This window comes from Giraffa tippelskirchi, chromosome 11, assembly GCF_054371585.1.
Source record: "Giraffa tippelskirchi isolate mGirTip1 chromosome 11, T2T-mGirTip1v1.2.pri, whole genome shotgun sequence".
Taxonomy (NCBI): domain Eukaryota; kingdom Metazoa; phylum Chordata; class Mammalia; order Artiodactyla; family Giraffidae; genus Giraffa; species Giraffa tippelskirchi.
This window is the reverse complement of record NC_137285.1, coordinates 11,650,577-11,668,172: the sequence shown is the minus strand read 5'-3', so window position 1 is coordinate 11,668,172 and position 17,596 is coordinate 11,650,577. Positions and strand designations below refer to the sequence as shown.

The window sequence follows — 17,596 nt, the reverse complement described above, 5'->3', positions numbered from 1 at the left end:
ATTTGGCTGCTGTTAAGTAGAAGAGATGCTTTTGAACTGTGGTGTTGGAGAAGACTCTTGAAAGTACCTGGGACAGCAAGGAGATCCAACCAGTCAATCCTAAGGAAATCAACCCTGAATATTCTTTGGAAGGACTGATGCTGACACTGAAGCTCCAATACTTGGGCCGCCCGATGCAAAGAGCCGATTCATTGGAAAAGACCCTGATGCTGGGAAAGATTGAAGGCAAAAGGAGAAGGGGGTGGCAGAGGATGAGATGGTTAGATAGCATCACTGACTCAATGGACATGAATTTAAGCAAACTCCAGGAGATAGTGGAGAAGAGAGGAGCCTGACGTGCTGCAGGCCATGGGGTCACAAAGAGTCAGACACGACTTAGTGACTGAACAACAACAAAGGAGAAGGAAGAGGGTCCTCTGGGTCTGTCTTCATGCCTGGCTCAAAACGGCAAACAAGCAAGGGAGATGTGTGACTCCACCCTCCTGTACCGGGGTGCCCAAGTGCAGGGGCCTGCACATTCTCACACACACCTCCAGGAAAGATTCTCGAACGTTGGAATCAGTTCCCAGCAAGCACCATGCATTTCCACTCGCTGTGACAATTGCCTGGCCAGGGGCGTTCAGGCTGTGAAAATTTCTATCAGGCCAAGTATTTTTTTAAACACATTTATCTTTATTTTATTTTTGTAAATTCCCCAAGGGATCACCAAAGAGGTGAAATTACCTAACTAAATACAGATTTTTATTCTTGTATTTAGCATCTGATCTCTGGTTTCTTAATCCTGTCTTTTAAAAACTATATGTATGGGACTCCCCTGGTGGTCCTGTGGTTAAGACTCCACACTTCCAAGGCAGGTGGTGTGGGTTTGATCCCTGGTTGGGGAAATAGGACCCTACATGCCATGTGGTGCAGCCAAGAAATTAAAAAAATAAATACTGTCAAAAAATAATTCTAATGTTAAAAAATAAATAAAAACTATATGTACAAATGCACAGGTACTTCCTTGTCATGAAATGAGACTGGAAATGAGAGATCTAGATTTACAGAGAAACAGTTTTTAAAATTTAAATTAAAAAAATAACCTCGATTCCAGGATTTCTCAACCTCAACACCATTGAAACATGGGCTGGATAATTCTCTGTGTTGGGATCTAGGCATTGCAGGATGTTTAGCAGCATCCCTCACCTCCACCCATGAAATACTAGTAGCATCTTCATCTCCAACCAAAAATGTCTGCAGATCTTGCCAGACGTCTCCTAGGGGTCAGAATCACCGAGGTCGAAAACCACTGTATTATCCTACAAATCAGAGATTGCCAACACCTTGGTGCAGATCCAACCCCAGTTCCATCTTCCCGAGATGTTTTGAATGGTCAACATCCTGGGTAGATGAGACAGCTGTCAGTTAACGCCTTCTCCTCACCCAGACTGTTTGTGCCCCAGTGTGAACTCCTGGGCGACCATGTGTGTGTAGAGTACATGTGCGTTATTCCAGTAATTCTTTTATCTACTTCTCACACCCTGAGCTTTATGAACATTCATCAAAATAATTGACGCGGATGAAATTAGCACTTCCTGCTACGTCGGGCAGATAAACTTTGCTGAATATTGATTTCACACAAAGAAAATGACATGTGCTTAGGCCTAACCCTTTATCTGGCCGGGCCAGGGAAATACGGCAGGAGGGGGATGGGCTGGCCACCGCCGGTGGAGAAGCGGCCATAAGAATTACTTTTATCTCTTCTTCCACAAGAAGACAAGGAAGATAAGGCGCCAGAAAGAGAGAAAGCACGGCCCTGGGCATTGGGGAAATCCGCAGAAGGCGTGGGACAGGGCAACACTCCAGGGACCATGCCGGGGGCTGCGGTGGCGGGGCTGGAGCTGATGAATTCAGAAGAGGAGGAGGAGCAGGGTGGAAAGGCTGAGGGGGGCGGGTCCTGGGGGAGAGGGGGCTGAGGGGAGTTGGCTGGCCTTGGCTTCAAATCCCAGTCCAGTCGCTTAAAATGAAGGTGACCAACCATTCCAGTTTTCCCGGACTGAGGGGTTTCCTGGGATGCTGGAATTTCAGTGCTAAAATGAACAGTTTTAGGCAAGTCGGGACAGGTGGACATCCTACATTTTAGCTTAATGGTACCAAATCAACTGGTCCTCAGCATTCTTTTTTTTCTCTTAAGATTTATTTATTTATTGGCTGCTCTGGGTCTTTACTGCTGCACGAGGGCTTTCTCTACTTGAGGCAAGTGGGGGCTACTCTTCGTTGCATTGTGAGGGCTTCTCATCACGGTGGCTGGTTGCAGAGCACAGGCTCTAGGTACACGGGCTTCAGTAGTTACAGCTACTGAATGTAGTTACTGTAGCTACTGTAGGTTGTGGGCTCAGTAGTTGCGGCCCGCAGGCTCTAGAGCACAGGCTCAGAAGTTACAGCGCACAGGCTTAGTTTTTCCATGGCATGTGGGATCCTCCCAGACCAGGGACTGAACCCATGTCCCCCACACTGGCAGGTAGATTCTTATCCACTGTACCACCAGGGAAGCCAGGTCCTCAGTTTTATTTGTAGTAATGACCTACCTCTCTGGTCTGGGACAGGGACAGAAGTGAAAACCCCTTGGAGTTGTGACATGTGGAGCCCCCAATCCTAAAAGACAATTCTAGATCAAGGTCACCTCCTCCCAGAAGCACTCCCTGATCACCCCAGCTCATAGAACTCCATGTTCCATGAAGGCCCCCAGCTCCAACTGCCTGGCTTTTTCTTCCAAAACCGAGCAACGCAGAAGAGGCAGTTTCAGAAATGCTGGTTTCCTTTCTTCACCTTTGCTTGCAAATCGTGTCGTTCTCATCCTTGCTATCAGCTGGGGCCAGGCAAGTCTCTGAGATGGGAAACGTTTTCCCTGAGATGGCCAAGTTCACTTTGCTGAAGGCCTACTATGTGCCAGGAGCTATGTCAGGAGGAGCAGGAGGTGTGACGGCTGACAGCCAACAGCCACGCCTTCCTCTTCACAGGAGAATCCCTAAACATCCTCAGGGTCTTGGGCTTACACTTAGCAAAATGCTTGGCCACACCCTACCCTGAAAAGGAAGCCGGCTGGCTTTGAGGTCAGACTCTAGATGGGGTCCCTGCCACTCCTGAGTCACTACCCAGGGTTCTCATGACATGTGGGGAGCACGCCTGACTGTCTTGCCTTGACTGGTTCATTTATGGGAGCACAGTGAGTGGCAACTGACCAGCAGAAAGGAGAAAGAAAGGCATTGGGGAAGTAGGGAGGAGAGTATAATGGTTAGGGTGATTCGAGAACTGTCTAGGCCTGGGTTGATTCCCAGCAACACCTTTTACTGTGTGACCAGAGAAAAAAAGCCGTCCTTGCTTTATTTTCCTCTTCATTGAAGAGTGGGCCTAGGGACTTCCCTGGAGGTCCAGTAGTCCAGAGTCGATGCTTCCACTGCAGCAGGCATGGGTTTGATACTTGGTCCAGAAACTAAGATCCCACACGTTGTATGGTGCAGCCAAAAAAAAAAAACCACAAAGAAATAAAAATGGGCTTATAATAGGAGCCACCTTGTAAGATTAAGTAAGGAACAAATGAGCTAAAAATATTTGTAAGGAGCTTAAAACAGTGCCTGGCATGGGGCAAGTGTTTACTTTATCAAAATGAGAGTGGCTGTGTTGTATGACATGGAACACAATGGGAAGGGCATCCCCTGCGGGTGTGCAATGAAGATTCTCACAATCATCTCACAGTCATAACAGGGACAATTCTAGATCAAGGTCACCAACTCCTAGAAGCCCTCCCTGACCACCACCTCAGCTCACTTCTGCATGCCATGATGGTTCACTGCCCCACCTACCTGGCTCACTCCAGAGGCATTAGGGAGTGTTCACACGAGGCTGGGCTGTCTTGGTCATCTCCACACCCACTCAAAGCCTCGAGGCAGAGCAGACTGACTATACTGAGGAGGGCATGTTTGCCGGCAGGCAGCCCACCCCCCAGGCCCCACGAGATGCTTCTCTCTTCTCCAGTAAAGCTTGACCAGGATGCAATAATAACGTCTGTCATTCACTGAGTCTTGTCTGCTGCCATAATGCCTTATATTCTCATTTAAACCTAGAAACAACACTATGACATGGGCAGTAGTAGCCTCATTTTTCAGATGAGGGAATTGAGTCTCAGAGAGCAGAAGTCACCTGGTGGAGGTCACACAGCCAGAGCTGGGACTTGTGCCTGATGGGCCTTAATCACCACCCTCTTCTGCCTCCCCCTTGGAGGCCACCGTCAGAGGCAGCTGTAATGACCTGGAGAGTCCAACAGGCCAGAGTTCAAGTCCTCCTCCTCCACTTCAGGAGTGACCTTGCAAGAACCCCGTAACCTCTCCGAACATCCATTTTACCTGCAAACAGGAGTCATCTCCCTGCCTCCCTGTTAGGGAGGATTTATGATCAGAGGGGAAGTACCCAGCACAGTGCCGGAGCACAGTGACTTGCAAAGAGATGCTCCAGGTACCATTCCTACAGAGGTAGGAGTTTGCCATGGTCAGAGCCCCATCCAGCACCCCATCTACGAAGAGCAAGATCAGATCTTGATCATTCCTAACGCCCCTCTGGCCTGACTAAGTCTTGGCCTTGACCATTTGGGAGCAAACTGTCCCTACTTCAGCTCCAGTCAGGCCCCACCAGGCTCAGAGACCAGTCAGGTCTGAGATGTTCAAGTTCAGCCAGTGCCACACCGTCTCCACGGGCACTGGGTGGCAGCCCCACCCCCTGGCCATTCCCCACTCGGTGCCCAAGTCTCACGTCCCAATGGGGGGCCGTGGGGCTGCGGCTAATTGCAAATCATTTCTCAGGGCTCCCCGCTGTTCAGCTAAATTCACTGGAACTAATGTGTCCCGAAACAAATTTCACAGAAGAGCCAGGGCAATTACATGATGCTTAGTTCCCCCCTCCCTCCCTCCCCCAGCAGAGGCTCCGGACTGGGGGCAGAGAGGACGGGTGGAGTGGGACAGGGAACATGGATGCCGGATGCCTTCTAGGAGCCAAACCCCTACCCCATCCAGCCCTCCCAAATCTTATCACCGTGACCACACTGTCCAGCATCATCCCTCCTCCCTCCCAACATCTCCGTTATCTTCATTTCCAAGCTGAGGACCCATCGAGATATCATGAAAAAAGCAAGCACTGAACCAGACAGACTTGAGTTCAAATCCCAGCTTCAGCACTCATGAGCTGTGTGTCCTTAGAAAAACCACTTAGCATCTCTGAACCTCTGTTTCCTAGTCCCCAGAATGAGGATACCAAACTCAGCTGGTGTTGGTTATGGTGGCGACTAGAGAGAATCACATAAGCTAGTTTATGTGGGTCCAGACATAGTAGGCCCTCAATAAATATCGGTCCCTTCCAGCATCTACTTTATATGATCGTTTCAAGGTGATCAGGCGAACATCTTCTGAGAGTCTCAGAATCAATTCAAAGCAAGAGAACGAGAAAGCAAAGACCCAGTCTCACCTCCCCGAACAAGGGACTAAATATGCAATCTCTTCGCCTACCGTTTTCTCCTCTCATCTCAGCCTTATCTCTTCAGAACCTCCCGCTTCCTCCTCAGACCCTCAGCATTTCCCATGAGTCTCTCCGAGAGCTTTATTTCATCCTGCATCTCCAGTTTATTGGCTGACGGAAATCACTTTAGAACTCTGTGGCCAAGCTGACTTGTGGAGACCGTTCAGGCCAGTCGCTGGTGACCATTTTTCTATCATGGGACTCATGGCAGGCAGGCCCAAGTCCTGCAAAGGAAAACAATAATTTGTCATCAAGATTGCCAGCAACAGGGGCTTCCCTGGCAGCTCATTGGTAAAGAGCAGCCTGCCAATGCAGGAGACATGGGTTCAATCCCTGATCGGGAAAGATCTCACATGCCGCAGAGCAACTAAGCCCATGCGCCACAGCAATTGAGTCTGTGCTCTGCAACAAGAGCAGCTACTGTAAGGAGAAGCCCAGGAAACTAGAGAAAAGCCCACATGGAAGGAAGACCCAGCACAGCCAAAAATAAAACTAAATAAGAAATTATTTTAAAAAGATTGCCGACAACAGGACCTCAGTAAATGTTTCCTGAGCTGCAACCGAGTGGGCTTGGCTGAGAGTCACCTGTCACCCTGGGGAGGTTGAGAACCCACTCTTTCAATCCCTGCTCCAAGACAGCATGCCAGCCTGCAAGGAAGTGCCCAAGGAGACTGTCCTATGTGACTGAATTCCTGCCATATTTTGTTTTGCAAAAGTTAGGAAACCACTCACTCACTTATAAATAACTAAAAATGCATCTAGTAGTGTGTTGAACCATCAGGGTTCAATGACTGATTTGACAAATGCTCATTGAGCCCTGCTATGCACCAGGTCCTCTCTAAGTTACTGAGATGCCTACTGAACAAGACAGATCCGCTTCCTGCCCTTGGCTGACAATCTGATGGGAGGATCAGACATGAAACAAGCAAAGATGCAAGATAGTATCAGATAGTGCCAAGAACAAATAAGATAATAAAGATAAAGAGGACAGAGTGAACATTAGAGGTCTACTAGATTGAGTGGTCATGAGATGGTGACATTTCAACTGGGAACTTAAGGACAAGAAAGAGCCAGGGTGGCTGGGGGTAAAGTGTCCCAGACAGGACCAGCAAGCACAAAGGTTCTGAGGTAGAAATGAACTGTAGCAGATGGAGTTAGGTGGGCAAGGCAGGGAGTGGGAGGAGGTGAGACGAGTTGGCCAGGTCATCGAGAGCCTCAAAGGCCAAAATAAGGTTTCTGAAGATAAAGGGAAGCTTTTGAAGGTTGTAAGCAGAAGAAACTAATTCAGGTTTTTGGAAGATCTCTGTGGCTGTGATATGGAGAAGGGAGATGACAGAGGAGAGGGGAGGAGAAGAAGCAGAGAGGCCAGAGGGGAAATGGTTGTCCAGCGCAGCAACAAAAGCACATGGTCAAGTGTGAAGGTGAGACAGCTGCAGACATGTGATCTAGTCTACCAATCATGCAGGTGGGCAAACTAGATTCAGAAGGGAAGCCATCTGCCCCCAACTGCCCAGTCAGTCAGATGTGCAAACCCAGAGCTCCTATCTCAGGCCAGACCCTGTTTCACTTCCCCACCATCAACTGCTCCAGAGGGGAGCCAGGCTGAGCGAGCTCCAGTTAACATTTCCATACTTCCAGTCTTCTTTACCACTTCAAAAATCCCTGTAGTGGATCGTTTGGTGATGAGTATAATCCACCTGTAATTTATCTGCTTCGGAAGTTTGGTATCACTGTTAAGCACTGTGAACATATCTGTGTTCCTGTCCAGAAATAAAAAAACTATTTAAGAAAAACTTAACTTGGGGGACTTCTCTGGCAATCCATTGGTTAGGACTGGGTACTTTCACTGCAGAGGGCGAGGGTTCAATCCCTGGTCAGAGAACTAAGGTTGCACAAGCTGTGCATGGCCAAAACAAACAAAAACAAAAACCCTAACTCAGTTGAAAGGAGGGCCATTCTTTCACGTCAGAGAGCACCATTGGGGGCAGAGGCTGTGTAAGTTGTCTTTGGGCACCCCTAGCAAATAGCAAGCAAAGAGCAAGTAATAAAAGCAATCAGTTTTAAGGGCAGTGATGATACTGCTGCTGCTGCTGCTGCTAAGTTGCTTCAGTCGTGTCCGACTCTGTGTGACCCCGTAGACGGCAGCCCACCAGGCTCTGCCGTCCCTGGGATTCTCCAGGCAAGAACACTGGAGTGGGTTGCCATTTCCTTCTCCAATGCACGAAAGTGAAAAGTGAAAGTGAAGTCGCTCAGTCGTGTCCAACTCTTCGAGACCCCATGGACTGCAGCCTACCAGGCTCCTCCATCCATGGGATTTTCCAGGCAAGAGTACTGGAGTGGGGTGCCATTGACTTCTCCAGTGATGATACTACCCTTACTATATATTCAGTGATTGCCAAGCAGTTCCATTAACTTTTCATTTAATCCTCATAACATGAAAAAAGGTGGGCTTTACTGTTGTCCCCATTTTACAGATGGGGACCCTGAGGCTCAGAGAGGTGAAGCCACTTGCCCAAAGTCATACAGCCTCACACAGGACTCAAGCCAGGTGACAATTAAATCCATGTTCTGAAATTTGAGGTCTATTTTGAGGAAGGAAAGAGGGAAGGAAGGAAGGAATATTCACTATTAAAACTCACTTCCTTTGTCATCCAGTGCCCCTTTAATTAAACCTTAGATGATTCTCCTCCTCAAAGGGGGAGGAGGTGAGCAGGGGGGGAGGACAGAGGTTCAGCCATGGCTGGCTGAGAACTGGCCTCTGTCACCACAGGGTCCCTGGCACTCAGAATCTCTTTTCTGTCCTGAGCTGGTCGTCCCCCACCTCTCCTCCTGTTTCCTTCTTCCCTCTTTTCCAAAGTCCCCACTAGAGAGTGGGGGCAGGGGGACACAGAGAATAGATACGCACATGAGTAAGTTGTCTCCTGTGACCCCACCTGCCCTTGGCTAAATGAATACAGTGTCAGCCCAGATAATTCCAAAGCCATAAAGATGATATAAAAAAAAAAAGTGGGGGAGTCGGTGCTGGGGAGGGATGGTGGTGGAGGAGATTACAAAAAAGGAGGATGAGCTGTGTGGCTTTGCTCCTTATCTAACCCGCAGCAGGCCTGGCTGGGGGCTGTCTCTCTCCAGGGGAGGAATCAGTGCCACCACCCCAGCCAGGGTGCCCCCTCCTCAGTCCCGCCCCTCCCCCCACCCCCACAGTGCAGCACGAGGCCCCAGAGGAGGACTCACCCCAGCAGCAGCACAGATCTGTCTGGGAGGCGTTAACAGCTGAGTAGGAGATGGTGAGTTGGGGTCTCCAAGAGCTATATCCAAGGCTGGGGGCTGGGGGCCTAGGGGCCTGCCTGCCTGCCTACCTGGGGGACCCAAGACACAGACTCCTGCTGAGAAGGGACAATGTCCCAGGATGCTAGAGGTCACTCTTGGACAACTTGGTTATTTTCTGAATATTTGACTCCGGAAAATAGGGCAGGGCAGGGCATATAATCACCGGACTGACACCTCTGAGTCTCAGCTTCCCCATCTGTACAATGGGCTCCATGAAGCCCCCACCCACGCCCTTCTTTCCTGAGAGGTCAACACAACTGTTTGTGGGAGGAGGAGGGGCAGGGGGCAGGGCAGCAATCCAACTGCAGGGGCTGAGAGTCTCCACCAAGGGCATCCTTCTTTGTCCTGGAGGGAGACAGACAGACAGACACATTCACAGAAACAGAGAATTAAAGCAGCAAAGAGAGACAGAGTAAGATGGTCAGAAACAGAGAGAAAGAGACTGAATCAGAGAGGCAGAGAAATGGAGACAGACATACAGAGATGGACCCAGAGATGGAGACAGAGACAGAGTCAAATAATCAGAGAGGTAAAGCGAAATGAAAAGTTATAAGAGAGGCAAAGAAATGGAAACACAAAGGTGGAGAGATAGATAGAGACAGGGAGACAGTCACGGGCAGACGGAGAAAGAATGGAGAGAGGAAGAAAAAGAGAAGGGAGAAAGGAAGGGAAGGATGGAGGCGGGGAGGAACAGAGAGAGAAAGAGAGAGAGAGAAAGCTAATGTAGACCCAAAGACAGGGGGTGTGGATAGGAGAGCAGGTTTGCGCCCCCCTCCCCAATTCTGCCAGCCACCTCCCTCCGCTCCAAGCACCCTCAATCCTGCCTGCCCCACCTACTCTGCCCCGCTTTTGCCCTCCCACCCTTGGGCTCCAAGTGCCCCTTCTTTCTTGCCTGTGCCCCGCCCCTGCTCTAGCCGCCACCCTCACCGCCCCGATCCCCAGCAAAATGGGGTCTCTAGATCCGGCAGTGATGATGTCAGGCTCTGACCCGCACCCCCACTCCCATATCCAGTACCTCCATCCTGCCTGCACCCCAACTCCCATGCTTTAGCCCCCCCATCCTGCCTGTGCCCCTGCTGCTTGTTCCAGCCCCTCCCCTCCCCCTCCGTCCCCCCATTCCCGTCCAGGCCGCACTCTGCACCCCACCCCATCCCCCACCATTGGGCGGTTTTCCTCCCTCCAGGTCCTCGCCCCATCCTGCCTGCGCCCCCTCCCTACCTCGCATCCCGGTGGCTCCCTCCCCCCACCTCCACCCCACCCCCATCCTTCCGAACACGGCAGGGTTTTCTGGCGCCTTTGTGGCCGGCCCCGAAGTGCGCGGCGACAATGGCGAGGGTGACGGGGGTTAATTCGCGCGCGGAGGTAGGACGCGCGGGCGCCGGCCCGAACAATGCCCGCGGCGCGCCTTTGAGGCGGCCCATTGTGCGCTGTGTGAAACGGGAAATCTGTTCCCTGCGCCCAGATGCGGGCCGGCCTGCGGTGGGGGCGGCGGTCTGGGAGTGAGCCCGGGCCGGGGGCGGCTGGGGCTGCCGTTCCGCGTTTGGGTGGATTTTAACCCCTGTCTGGTCCTCTCCGCATCCTTGAACTCTGAGCTGGGAAGGGCCAAGGGCAGCGAGAGGTCAAGGGTCTGCTCCTGCCCTGCCCCTGGTGGGCTGTGTGACCCGGGGCAAGCCCCTGTCCCTCTCTGAGCCTCACCTCCCCACCTGCGGACTCAGAGGAGGGATTTCGACACCTGGCTCTGTCTGCGAGGCTGAAACCTGGGCCTGGAAGGGGTCCACAGCTGAGGCAGAGTGAGCAGGCCTGACGCTCACACAGGCTTCCCAGCAAAATGAGGTCTCTAGATTTGGCAGCGATGATGTCAGGCTCTGACCGCCCGCCTACCCCTTTCGCCCAGTTCCAAACATCCAGCTCCACCAACACTCACTGTGTGACCTTGGGGGAGCCTCCGACCCTCTCTGTGCCTCCCTTTCTTCTCCTGTGTGATGGAAAGCATTCTACTACCTTCCTTAGGGAGCCATTGTGAAGATGAAGCAGGTGATGAATGTTGGGCTCCTGGTGGGGTCTGCTTTGTAGATACATAAAGCAAAATAATAATTACATTTACTGAGTCCTCACTGTGTGCCAGGAACTGCTCTACTTTTAGGATATATATTTTTTACTGCCTTTAACACACACACACACACATAATACATATATAACATATGCACGTTTACATATATGTGAAACATTTACTGAACTCCATTATTCACTAATGTGGCCACTTAATCTAATGCCTCTGCTCATCAATACAGTGGGGACAATGGTTCCTACCACACAAGGTATCATGGACTCTCCAAGTCCTCTTTCAGAAGCCTCTGTGCTGGAGTGGGACAGACATGGACCCCTTTCCTCTCTTTCCATCCCCCCACCCCCCTGGCGGGGTGGTTTCCATCAAGACCCCCCAACATCTCCTTGGAGAAAGGACCTTCCTGATGGGCATGACCCAGGCGCCTCCTCTCTCAACACCTGGTGAACAAACCCCTAATGACTGAGAAGTGGGGATCCCATTCAGTGTGGGGGTGCTGGTGGGAGCAGGGAGAGAATGGGGGACCGATGGAAAGAGCCCTGCGGGGGTGCAGGGGTGTCTCATGGGTGGCCCTGGGAAGCATCTCTTTGCTGTTGTCCATGGTGTGAAAGACTTGGATGATTCTTCCAGAATCACGAAGAAGAAAACTGAATTTCAGAGAAGCTAATCTGAAGATCTTCATCTCTTCTAGGGGCTTCCCTGATGGCTCAGCATGTAAAGAATCCGCCTGTAAAGCAGGAGACACGAGAGACATGAGTTCGATCCCTGTGTCAGGAAGATCCCCTGGGTAAGGAATTGGCAACCCACTCCAGTATTCTTGCCTGAAAAATCCCATGGACAGAGGAGCCTGGAGGGCTACACTCCAACGGGTCCCAAAGAGTCAGACACAACTGAGCGACTAAGCATACAGCACCCCTTCTAAGGTCACCCACAGCTTAAGAGCATCTATGGGCGATCCAGAACCTCTTCCCAAAAAAACTGCCTGCCTGTCTACCCACAGAACATTTGCCTTGCAACTTCAGGGCCTCCACATTCACCCTGCAGCCAGCTGAGAATTTCCATGGCAGCAAAGAGAATCCAAAGCTGAAATACAGATCTGGACTTTACCAGGCTCACTGTATGGACCAAATTGGTGGTCTCCTTTAGCAAAACATTGGTCAGGCACTTACGCTTTCCTGGCATTCAGAATCAGGGTGTTAACACTGCATACACCTGGCCCCACAGCTGAGTTTGATGTTGGGTTGGTGTACGCTCTATCTGGGTCAAGCATGGGGTTGACCCACCGTCCTCCAGGTGATGCTCGTGCAGGTGGCCTGCGGGATGCGTTTGGAGAAACCTCGGTGCAGGAAGTCGGTGAGAATGTACACCATCCTCACTTCCGGCTCCTGTCTTTCTCACCCTGCTTTTTCGCCCTGCCCTTCATCTTCCCTCATCTATTTGAAGTCCTCTGAAAGCCTCCTTCCCAAGAGAAAGTTGAAGCCCAGTCTCCAGTCTCCCTGAACAGTGCTCTCGTTTCCACGAATAGCGTGGACGGGACTCTGAAAAGCCCCGGACTGTTAGGAGGTGGGGGGAGCAGCGGTGACCAGCAGGGGCCTACGGGACCCTGCGTGCCGGGACGGGCACAGATGGAGTGGCTCTGGGCTGGGGGCAAGGGGCAGATGCAGCCACCCCTGGAGCCTCAGCTGCCTTGTTATCTCTTCATTGTCTCCCTGTCACCCCAGTCCACCACCCCCTCCCTGGCCGCCCTTCTGTCATCTCCATGTGCCCCGCCCTCCCTCAGCCAGCAGCCCAGCCCCAAGACCCCAGAGAGAGCTCCCGAAAGGGTCCCCAGGCTTCCCTGCTCTGGGGGGGGGGGTGAGCAAAAGGGTGGGGGCCGTGGGGTGAGTGGGAGGGAGGGGGCTTGGCTGGAGAGGCTGGGGATGGGGGTGTCAAAGTCTATAAATCATGCCCCACTGCGCTCCTGTTTAACACACACTTCTCCGACGAGTTGTCAGTGAAACCGTTAATTAATTAGCTAATCCCGCAATGAAGTGGATTCTAAATGGCTCTCCCCCTCCCAGCCTCCCATTTAGATAATTGCTGCTGAGGGATCTTTTGTGAGTCATTTTTTTCCAACAGGGATGGCCCTCCTGGAACACGGAGGGAGATGAATTTAAAGAAGGGGTCAGCCACTGTCCCCCAAGCTATGACGAGGGGGAGACAACCCAAGCAAAAGCTGGAAAAGGCAGTTGGCTGTTGGAGGTGAGATGAGAGGTAGGCAAAGGGAACTGAGTTCATGTTTGAGGGTCTGTTTACATCGCTATGACGCTTTGAGACTGTGGGAATCTTCCTGGGGCAGGGGCCCAAGGCTGGTAATAATAATAATAACCAGGATGATGGTGATGATGACTACTGCCAAATTGTTGCCTGGAGAATCCCATGGACAGAGGAGCCTGGCAGGCTACAGCCCACGGGGTCTCAAAGAGTCAGACACAACTGTGCGACTAACACTTTCACTTTTTTTTTTTCAGGAATGCTAAACATGGGCCAAGCATCTCTCTACATGGTTTACACGCATGTTCTCATTCATCCTCCTCACAACAGCTCCATGAGTAGGTAGGTTGATGGAGGTTGGGGAAACGGAGGTTACAAATGCGGAGGTGAATTATCCAAGGCCACAGAGTTGGGAAGCAGCAGAGACTAGAATGAAACAAAGGTGTCTGTCCTCAGAGCCAACAGTCTTAAGGATGAAAGGGTTTTAGGAAGGTCTGCACCTTTCCCAGAGGGGTACTGAGGTCTTTAAAGAGGGATGTGAGGAACTTGAAATTGCACAGGAAGAATAAGGAATATGTGATGACTGAATGAAACCCAACTCTTCTGACTTATGACTCAGTATTCAGAAACTTTGCTGAACCTCTGTTGACCTTCATTAGGAGTAATGGAAAAAACATGGAGAAAAATGGAGACGCTCCATTTCCCCAGCCTCCATCATCTTACCTACTTATGGAGCTGTTGTGAGGAGAGTGAGTGAGAACATGCATGTAAAGCATGTAGAGAGATGCTTGGCCCATGTTTAGCATTCTGTGAAAAAAAAAAAGTGAAAGTGTTAGTCGCACAGTCGTGTCTGACTCTTTGAGACCCCATGGGCTGTAGCCCGCCAGGTTCCTCTGTCCATGGGATTTTCCAGGCAACAATTTGGGATGTCCATGTCCATCCTAGTGTGGAAACAGATGACCTTACCTGTCCCCGCTTGTGCTTGCCTCCGTCTCCATGGTCTCCACCCATGTGGTTTCACTGGAGCTGACCCCACCTGCAGCCCCAGGACACTCCCCAAGCCTGGTCAACCCGAGTATGTTTTCCACCACAAGTTCTGTGCTCAGCCATATTGGAGTAAGCCAGAGATGGATGTCTGACCCCCACCCCCACCCCCCAGTGCTGCTAGGAAAGGAGTATCCTTCTTTCTTGGGATTACTAACCTGATAGCATAGCGAAGTCAGCTTGCAGTTGCTAGAAGCCATTTTGCCACCCAGAGTGGAGCCACACAGAGGAACCACGATTACTAACAACATTGTTTGAGCACTTGGATCCAGCCATGCCTGAAACCCATGTACATCAGGCATCTCTCCTATCTTTAGTTGTGTGTAACTGTGTTAGTAGCTCAATCGTGTTCAACTCTTTGTGACCCCGTGAACTGTAGCCTGCCAAGCTTTTCCGTCCATGGGACTATCCAGGCAAGAATACTGGAGTGGATAACCGTTCCGTTCTCCAGGGGATCGTCTCGACCCAGGGATCGAACCCAGGTCTCCTGCATTGCAGGTAGATTCTTTGTTGTCTGCCGCCAATTACATAAGTTTTATTGGTATGGCAGATGCTGCTGGTCACCTACCGGTATCCATTTTTCCTCTCTTCCTTATCCACAGAATCCAGATTTTGCTTGAAGCCGCAATGCAGCTAACTGAAATGTTTGCTCAGACCTTTTTGCAGCTCTCAGTGCCCATGTGACCCAATTCTAGGCGATGAGATGAGTGGCAGTCCTTGGCAGGACATTCATCCTCAAGGAAAAACAGAAGACCCTGGGAGAAAGCTCTTAGCCCTTTGCTCTCTGCCATTCTACTTTTTCCTGTCTGGATTACAAACGCAATGTTTATCTCTGGATTTCTTGTTACTTGTGAAAAAATAACCCCCTCTGCTTGTTTCAACTATTGTACTTGCATTTCTATCATCTGCAGCCAAATACAATCCTAATTGGCAGAGTTCTTTCTTGGGATTGCTAACCTGATAGCATAGGAAATTCAGCTTGCAGTTGCTAGAAGCCACTGGGGTTCCTGTATTTGAAACTGAAACCCCCCTGCCTGATACATCCTCTCCAAGAGCTGTATGGAAAGTGAGAAGAAACTGGAAGGATTGGGATAAATAGCTTTGACATCTCTCCTGCTCAAAATGATCATCCACTTTGCTCTCTCATCTCTATTACCCAGCAAAGATAGCAACCTGGAAGGACCATAAATCGTAAGGAGATGGGGAAGAAAATTGGCCTTTAGCAAGGACTGGCTCCAGGCAAAACTTCAAAATAGGAAAAGAAGGAAAGGGTCTGAAGAAACAGCTCTCCGTTTACATCAGGTACAAGAGCCTGCCAGCTAAGGAGCCTTCAACACAACTTCTTGGTCCTGTGTTGGTTCTCTTGAGGACCTGTCATCCACCAAATGGTGGCTGCTCATTTAATTAGGCAGCATCTCCATGCCTGTGACAGCTCCTGGGTCCACGGGAGCCAGTCTTCAGTGCACCTAAGGTGCCCCTCATGGATGGGGAGCAGCTAGCCACCTAGAGCTGGTGATCTTTGAGTTCTATTCCAGAGCCAGGTGCTGAATCTTGACCTAAATCTAGAACTGGACTGGTGAGCCCCAGGAGAATCTGGGTCCAAGCACTGGGACAGTGACTATTTGGCTTCAGAGATATCTCTCCAGCTGCAGATTCTGTAAGAGATCATAGAATCTTGGAGTGAAGGAATTTTAGAATATTAGCTCAAGAGACACTTACAACTATGTTGTTTTAGAATTTCTGGAGACAAAACAATAGCATCTTAAAATCAGAGGTTCTAAATGTTAGCCCAAGAGAATCTTATGATTCTAGCTCTATAAGAACTCGGAACCATAAAATTTCAGAATTAGAGAAATCTTTTAAAATTGAACCCCTAAAGCCTGACAGCTCTTAATTTATATAACCTAAGAATCATAAAATTTTAGAAAATGTAATGGGTAAGATCTGGGAATTTTTGTGGCACTAGTGATAAAGAATCTGCCTGCCAATGCAGGAGAAGCAAGAGATGCAGCTTCAATCCCTGGGTTGGGAAGCTCTCCTGGAGGAGGAAATGGCAACCCATTCCAGTATTCTTGCCTGGAAAATTCCATGGGCAGAGGAGCTTGGCAGCTACAGTCCATGGGGCTGCAAAGAGCCGGACCCTAAGTGACTGAGCACAAGAACACAGGAATATTAAGCGAATTAACTTTATAAACTAGCTTTAAGGTGCCTTATATCCTTGAAGCTTTATAATTGCATAAGAATCAGGGAAGCATAGACTTTTAGAATATTAAGCTAATAGAATTTTAGAATAAAATATACAAAGTGTGAGAATTACTGAATTTTAAAATCTTAGAATTATAGAGTTTTAGAACCCTAAGACATTCAAGCGATCAAAGTTAAGAGCAGGAAATCATGTTGGTCATTGATGTACCTTGGATACGATGTGATGAGGATGGTACTTTGCCTCTGTGGTCTTCCTCCTGAAGACCATCACCCCGATCTAGTCATGAGAAAAACATCTGACAAACCCCAGGTGAGGGACAGGGGAAGTCTGAGAAACTATCTCAGTCAAGACAATCCTAAGGAGTTAGGACCGTTAGGTATAATGTGGTATCACGGATGAGATCCTGGGACAATGGGTAAGATTAAGGAAATCTAAATAAAGGATGGACTTCAGTTAATAATAATGTATCAATATCGGTTCATTGAAAGTGACAAATGTACCAGAGCAATGTAAGATACTAATAGGAGAAACGGACTGTGGGTGTATACAGAACTCTCTGTACTAGCTTTTCAATTTTCCTGTAAATCAAACTAAATCAAACTATTCTAAAATTAAAAGTTTATTTAAAATGTAAGAGAGAAGGACTTCTGTGGTGGTCCAGTGGTTAAGAATCTGCCTTGGAATGCTAGCAGATGTGGATTCGATCCCTGGTTGGGGAACTGCTGCTGCTGCTGCTAAGTCACTTCAGTCGTGTCCAACTCTGTGTGACCTCATAGACGGCAGCCCACCAGGCTCCCCGGTCCCTGGGCTTCTCCAGGCAAGAACACTGGAGTGGGTTGCCATTCCTTCTCCAAGGCATGAAAGTGAAAGAGAAGTCACTCAGTCGTGTCCGACTCTTAGCGACCCCATGAACTGCAGCCTACCAGGCTCCGTCCATGGGATTTTCCAGGCGAGTACTGGGGTGGGGTGCCATTGCCTTGGTATCACATGTCTCAAGAGTCACTAAGCCCAAGCACCACAACTAAAGATCCTGTATGCCACCACTAAGACCCAATGCAGCCAAATAAATAAACATTTTTAATGTGTTTTTAAAAATGATAGAGAATGGCTTTACAAATGTCCATCAGCAGAGGAATCAATAAACACTCTGGTCTACG

General features: G+C 49.8%; 2 long non-coding RNA genes across 2 annotated transcripts; one reads left to right on the top strand and one right to left on the bottom strand.

The window, feature by feature from the left end:
* Positions 1 to 3,336: 3,336 nt before the first annotated feature.
* On the bottom strand, positions 3,337 to 10,188 carry LOC145525421 (uncharacterized). The gene is made up of 4 exons (XR_014068200.1): positions 10,090 to 10,188; positions 8,776 to 9,216; positions 5,535 to 5,768; positions 3,337 to 3,472 (listed from the first exon to the last, which is right to left on the bottom strand). It is a non-coding gene; the product is annotated as an uncharacterized LOC145525421 (long non-coding RNA).
* A 114-nt stretch (positions 10,189 to 10,302) lies between these two features.
* LOC145525422 (uncharacterized) lies at positions 10,303 to 16,899 on the top strand. Its single transcript, XR_014068201.1, has 6 exons — positions 10,303 to 10,905; positions 11,628 to 11,723; positions 13,055 to 13,177; positions 13,447 to 13,531; positions 14,613 to 14,731; positions 14,836 to 16,899. It is a non-coding gene; the product is annotated as an uncharacterized LOC145525422 (long non-coding RNA).
* The last annotated feature ends 697 nt before the right edge of the window (positions 16,900 to 17,596 follow it).